This window comes from Ochotona princeps, chromosome 2 (genome assembly GCF_030435755.1).
Source record: "Ochotona princeps isolate mOchPri1 chromosome 2, mOchPri1.hap1, whole genome shotgun sequence".
NCBI lineage: Eukaryota > Metazoa > Chordata > Mammalia > Lagomorpha > Ochotonidae > Ochotona > Ochotona princeps.
In genome coordinates this window covers 124,768,208-124,775,078 of record NC_080833.1, presented here as the reverse complement: position 1 = coordinate 124,775,078, position 6,871 = coordinate 124,768,208, and the positions used below count along the sequence as shown (strand labels likewise).

The 6,871-nt window shown below is 53.1% G+C and overlaps 1 long non-coding RNA gene across 1 annotated transcript; it reads left to right on the top strand.

Moving 5' to 3' along the window:
* LOC131479613 (uncharacterized) lies at positions 1-2,469 on the top strand. The gene is made up of 3 exons (XR_009245014.1): positions 1-126; positions 1,425-1,473; positions 2,360-2,469. It is a non-coding gene; the product is annotated as an uncharacterized LOC131479613 (long non-coding RNA).
* The last annotated feature ends 4,402 nt before the right edge of the window (positions 2,470-6,871 follow it).

Genomic DNA, 6,871 nt, shown 5'->3' with positions numbered 1-6,871 from the left:
GCAGTCTCCTCTGCAGGAACTAAAGGAGCAGGCCAAGCTACAGTCCAAACAATTCCATGAAATCAACTGCGCGGTAGAGTGTACTTTCTGAAATCATCTGATGTTCTGAGACCGATATGAAATAAAGTAAGGCCTCTGGGCTGCAGGGGCCCCAGGAGATGGGGAGGCCTTGGGGATAGGGCACAGAGATAGGGCCTCGGGAGACTGGGTACAGGCTTAACACACATTTGCAATTAAAAAAACAAGAAGAAAAGTCTTTTTAATCCATGGATCTTTATTTATATTGTACACACTTTCCTAAGATGCCATGAAAAAAGGAACACAAGGGAAGAAAACTAATTTCCACTCACATCTCATAACGGTATCACTTCCAGAATGCACAAAGAACTCTTAATAACAAAAGCAATGGACAGCCACTCAGCACCCCAAGGACACAGGCTTAGGAGAGACACTTCTAGAAAGCACAGATTATTCATTGCTTCAACACATGAACACATGCTGAATGCCTGAACCAACATGGGCTGCCAGTACATGCTCTTAGAAAGGGTGATATGAAAGTAATGTGGACAACAGCTGCTACTGAATATGGAATATAGGCCCAAGTCTGGGCCATTGCTATGATGGTGCAGTGGTTTGGCACTCAGCAGCAGCACAACAGGGCAGATTTTCACAAAGATAAACACTCACCTGCCATGTGAACCCAGCACACACATGCACACTTACCACAACCAATGAGGAAATCACTGTAAGAGTAAACCTTCACACTAGGATCCATTGATGCACAATCATCAGACATGGAAGTAGTCTGGGTGATGTTCAGCTGGAAATTGAAAAGCATTCTGTCTTGTATCTGATTCAGAGAACAGGATTCAGTGAGCAGGAAACTGGGGCCCTGGGCTTACCTGAATGGATCTCAGGTACATTATGCTCAGAAAGGAGGCTGACCCTCAAAGCTTAGCCAAGCTGTGATCCACGCAGGGACACCTAATAGAGTCCAGGTCCCAGAGGCAAGGATGAGGCAAGGGTGGCCAGGCTAGTGGAATGTGGAGAGTGTGGCCAAAAGAACCCATGGGGAAGAGTTGGCTACTGGACCTGCTCCTTATTTGGCTGAACTGGTTTATGGGGTGATGACTCTCTCTGGCATAGAAAATCCTCATAGTGTTATCTCAACAGAGATGTCCAGCAGTGCAAACTGAAAATCCACCAGAAGGATAATGAACATACACATACTATATCCTGAAATGTCTGTGTGTTCTGGTGGGCAGCTCTACCCAGCAGTTCAGAAAAGCAGTTGCCATGAGCATGGCCCTGGATAAGTGGTAGAAAGTTGGCCTGGGCCCTCAGAGAACTGGCAGGGTAGGGAGGCAGAGCTGCACTGAGAGCCTCAGCAGGGAAGGAAGCTCTGCTGCTCCTCTCTCTTCCAGGCAGCAGGATTTGTTTGGAGTTTTGATGGCCTACAGCATGTACAACCCTGTGTGTATTCCGGAAAGCACTTCCCAGTTCCTGTTCCTGACATCTGTCATAATGTCCCTTGTCAAAGATTGCCAAGGTTGGCTTGTTGGGTGGATCTCTTATCCACCCATCATTTGAGACAGCAAGTGTAGAGGTCAGGCAAATGGTATGCCTGGACTCAACCTCAAGTTCTGAGAACACAAGGGGTGACTGACTACCATCACTCTACTAGAGAATGGACAAGTTGCATCAGTTTTCTGTGGTCTGAGTTTTTCAATGCCATGGCACTATGACATGCATTAGACATGTGGCAGGTGCAGTGTGCTAAATTCCATTCTATACATTTCAATGTCCTTGCAAACGCACTCAAACCTTTCCCATGAGGAAAGCAGAGTTGCCAGACTCCTTGGGCCATCACAACAAGGTCTTGGCCTCCCCATCCTCCTGACTTACTCACCGGCACCCTGCCTGGTGCCTATAGCAGTAGTATCCAGGCAGCCTGGATCCACATCCATGACTTGCCCATTCTCTGTTTTGACCTTGGTAGGCCTAACCCTGGTGCTTCTTCCTCCTGTCTAAACAGAAGCTACAGGGGAAGTCATGGGGTGGAGCTTGGATTCCTGAACCACCATGAGATCCAGGGGGTACACACATATCCTTGCCTCTGGTCTTACTCTTGCATGGCCTCAGCTGAGGCCCTGCAGGGTTCTCTCCAGGAATATGGGAACCTGGCTCATGCTCCAGTTCTTAAAGACTTGACCCCTAGGAGCAACAGAGGCCCAGGAGCTCCCTCCTACATCTCCATACTTCCTTCAGAGGGTGACCAAACCCTCCCGTGGGGGTCACCAAACCCACATGAGATCATCCTAGCCAGGAGGTCACTAAATGTTGTTCCGGGTTCTTGCAGGAGGTGGGCTATGGCCAGGGCCTAAGCCATCTAGTGGCACTGTTGCTGATGTGGCTCAGTGAGGAGGATGCATTTTGGGCTCTGGTCCAGCTCATGGAGAATGAGAAATATGCAATATTCGGTAGGTGGACACAGGACTGTGCTCACTGCATGCAAGTCCACATAGCCATGAATCTACATGAATAAGTCTGCCCGTCACTGGCTCCTAGGTGTGGAGGACAGTCTTCCTTTGGAGGATTCCTTAGAAGCAGGGGCTACCACAGGACACCTATACTGAGCCGTACACCCCATCCCTATCATCTAAGGCCCTGCAACATTGTCCAGGTTGTCATGTTGGGGAGCCTATAGGTCAGTGTGTCCCATCTGTGTCCAAGTAACTCGCGCCTCACGTGGATCTACACAGACTCCCACCCACTGAGCCATATCCAGTACTCCAAGAGGAAGCATCCCCTGTGGGTCACCCCATCCTCACTCCTGCATGTTGGGATGATCATCATCTACCCAGTCCGCCTGCAGAGTTCTGAGTGGTCACTTGCGAGCAGCCTGGATTCGATCCCACACAGTCTTGCATGCACCCACATTCTGTGGCACCTCTGCCCTGGCTGTATGTCTGCCTACCTGTCCCTTTAGAGCCCCCCACACACCCCTGGATGCAGAGGAAGGCCCCACTCCTTGCTTGTGGCTGTGCAGTCCTCCTAGGAAAAGGCTCTGATCTGAGGGCTGGGGCTGATCCTATGCAGGTCTCTACAAACCAGGATTCCCAAAGCTTGAGATGCTCCAGAACCACCTGGGAGATCTCGTGCACCACACTCTCCCTGCTCTCGAGCAGCACCTGGTGAGTAAAGCGCCTCCTTGGCAGCAGCAGGGGCTCTGTTCTCACATGGGGGAATAAAGAAATCATCAGGCCTTTTTGGATCAGGAAGACACTGTCCTGCCAAGGCTTTCCTTGGTTACTGGCTCTGTAGCAATGTGGGGTATGGTTTACTTCCCAGCACTTGATCCCCAGAGGTGATGTAGATTTGAGGTAGATTCTTTAGAAGGAGAGAGGATGGAGGGACTTTCCCTTCAGGAGCCTGTGCAGCTTGGAGGTGCGGATGCACTGCTGCTGAGCTTCTGCTTCCTGAGGCCCTGCCAAGGGCTCTGGCCAGGAGGAGTTCCAGGCCTGCTCCTGGCCTTCAACTTCTTCTGCCTCTTCTTCCGGAGAAGCAGGGAGTGAATCTCAAGGAATGCACTGTACCTGGTTTACACAGTGTTTTCTGGATGTGGTAAGTGTCCCTGGGGAGCCCACTGCACAGGAAGCTCCTGCTCTAGTGCCTGGCTCTCCCAGTCCCATGTCAAGTTGCTCACAGTATGCCTGAGCTCCCCTAGCTCCAGCAGACACAGCAGGAACCCTCTGTACACCCAACATACAATGGGCTCAGATATGGCTGACAGGGCCCTACCTACCAGTGAGATGAGACCCTCACATAGGTGCTATGGCTTTATGTAAGCAGCCTCTTGGGGTCTCTGCCTGTGCTGGGAACAGGGTCACTGCCTACCTGACAGCCCCCTTGGTGCCCTGCTCAGGCCTGGATGGGTGGGGTCCTCTCATATCTGCTCTTCCTAGGTGTCATTCCCTCTGGCATTACAGATTTGGGACATTTTTATATTGAAAGGGGCACACATGCTCACCACCATGGCCTATGTGACCTTGAAACTGAACCAAAGTAAGTACTCAGGGTCTGAAGATGCCAGGGTGCTGGGGGTAGAGTAGCCAATGTACCCTGGTGTACAGTGAACAGAGTTTTAGATGGGGATGAGGAGGCCTGGCAAGCTCTGGGCCCCTTGGGAAGGTCTCTGCAAAGGGCCACAGCCAGCACTTGTTAGAGCAGTGACAGGGGTTGTAGCAGCCATGGCTGCTGAGCTATCCCCATGGCCCCTCCCAGCCTGACACCCTCCCTCCTGCCTAGAGTGCCTGCTGAAGATGCCCCAGGGCCATATCCAAGAATTCCTCCAGGAGACCCTGAATATGCCTAGACCCAGGACAACAACTTCATAGTCAAGCAGCTGCAGGCCTCCAAGCATGAACTAGCCAAACTATGCTGCCTCCTGCCTCCTGCAGGTGGGCCCAGAGCAGGGCTCTGGCCCATTTTCCATGGGTGGGAAATGGGAAGAGGATGTGTCAGCAGTGGGCGGATCCAGGCCTTCCAACTTCCAACCCATGCAGGACCTCTTACCTCTCCTGTATCACCTTGTTTTCCCCTGCTCCTCAGTTCTGCCTCCAAAGCTTTGAATCACAAGGCTTGGCTGAGCCTTGGGCAGCTTCCAGATGTGCTTTTGTGGGGAGGGGTCAGCCTCCAGATGTGCTCTTGTGGGGAGGCGGCAGCCTCCAGATGTGCATCTGGTGGGGAGGTGGTTTGGGCTGTAGGTCTAGGTATTCTGCTGATGTCACTTTGGGTAGAAGGCAGACCATGCCTGGAGTGGATCTTCAGTGCCCAGCTTGAGCAGCTGCCCTTGGCTCACTGCACCCGGGAGCCCAGAGGACACCTACAACCCCCACTTTCCACCCAGATGAACAATATTCCTGACAATCCTAGGGGTTCTGGCCAATGCCTGGCTGGGCGCGTGATCCCCTCCAGCCACCTGAGTTCACCAGCAAGGTTTAGAAGACCCTTTTATGGGCATCCAATCTCACATGTCTGAGCAGGGTGGGGACAGAGGCAAGGTCTGTGGACCCAAGCAGAAATGCAGAGTGCAGCTGAGTGTGAAGGTTCTAGGCCCAGCCTGGGGCCCATGTGTCTGTGGGCACAGAGGGCAGCATGACTGGAGCACCACCCTGCTGTATGTGGTGATGAGCAGGGCCCCTGTGCTTGCACAGTAGCTGCTGCTATAGATGATCTGAGCCTGGGTCAGCCACGCAGAACAGAGGTGAGTTTGTCCAGTTCTAGAAGTAGCAGAGGCAGGTCCATGTGTAGGCCGGTGTAGGAACTGGTGAAGCTCAGCTGTGCCTCCCAGCTGGTGGCTTGCATGTGTTCTGCTGCGGAGAGGTGGTGATGTCTGAATCTCCCAACAGAAAGGTCCAGGCCTGTGTCCTCAAGTGGCAGAGGCCCAAGGGCGAAGGACATAAGGCATGTCCTGCCACCACTTTACTGGAGAGCATCGCCTGTCCCCAGGAACCCTGCTGTGACCTCATCTCTGCCCCCCAGTCTCAGTTCTTACCATAATCACCTGAGGGGCCAGTTTCATTCTAGCCATCTAGGAGGGACACTAATGCTCAGTTCATCTGTCCTCATGTTGGGGCACAGGAGCGGGGGGTTAGGTGCCTGGAACATCACTGGGTCCTGAGTTGATACCATGTGTCCCCAGAGCTGAGGCAGGGAGGTCAGGGCCTGTGCTGCCCTGTGTGGCTGTCCAGGAAGAGCCAGAGATGTCCCGGACACTGCCCTGGTCCAGGCTGCACACATCCTTCCCTCTGGAGTCAGCAGTTACAGGATGTCTTCAGTGTAACACAAAGTGACAGGTATATTAAGAATCAGGTGCAGGCAGTGTACCCTGCAGCCACAGGGTGCCTGTGGAGAAGAAAACCTTGTCTGTTTTCCTTTCAGCAGTGCCTGGCGAGTCCTGCAACGTGGGCCAGGTCTGTTTCCTGACTTTTAAGAGCCTACTCCTGTCCCCACCACACCGCAGGGCAGGGAGGCAGCTCAAGCCCCAGCGCTGCTGTGCAAACAACCTGAGCCTTCGGCTTCACCCATTGAGACTGCCCCAGTGGAACTGGACACCTTCTGCCTGGTCTGGGGGATAGATGAAGAGGAGGAAATTTCTGCCAAACAAGACAGCTCAGAGTCCCTGGGCCAAGGCGCCCTAGTGCATGTTTCAGGGGCTCCATATGTGGCCAACCCTGCCAAGACCCCATGGAACATGTGGGACAAGGGGAGGCAGTTCCAGTGGTGGAGTCTGCCCAATCTCTGGATGTCCGTCCAAAGCACAGACTGCCCGCCTCCAGAGCTGGGCGGCCAGGAGGACTTTAGAGCCTGTTCCTTACCTTTCATGGAACCCCTGGGCTCAGGGCCCATGAAGGTGATCCCAGCCTCAGACCCAGGGCTGAAGATGGCTCCCCAGAATGGAAGCCTCCTGGAATATGACGATATTGATAAGCTGGAGTATCTGTGAGCCAGTGTGATTTTGGGAGGACAGCCCGGCCTGCTCTCCCTTGCTGGAGGCCTCCTTTTTGCCTCCTCCCTGTGGAGTTTGTAACACCTTTGAAGACCTGGGTGAGCCCCTGCAATGTCCGCTAGAATGGACCACAGCCTGCCTTGTCTAACTAAGCAAGGCAGCCTTTTCATTGCTTGAAGATTTCCCTCATGGACTCCTGTCCGCCACCACCGCTCCCCTGAGTGATCCTCCCCTGCTGCTCCCTGAGCAGAGTGGGAAGATGAGTCAGCACACAGAGCCTAGAGTCACCACCTTGTGCCCACCTGCACCCTCCTGAAATTCTCAGGACTTTACCCTTTTGATTCTTAATTAAATGAATAG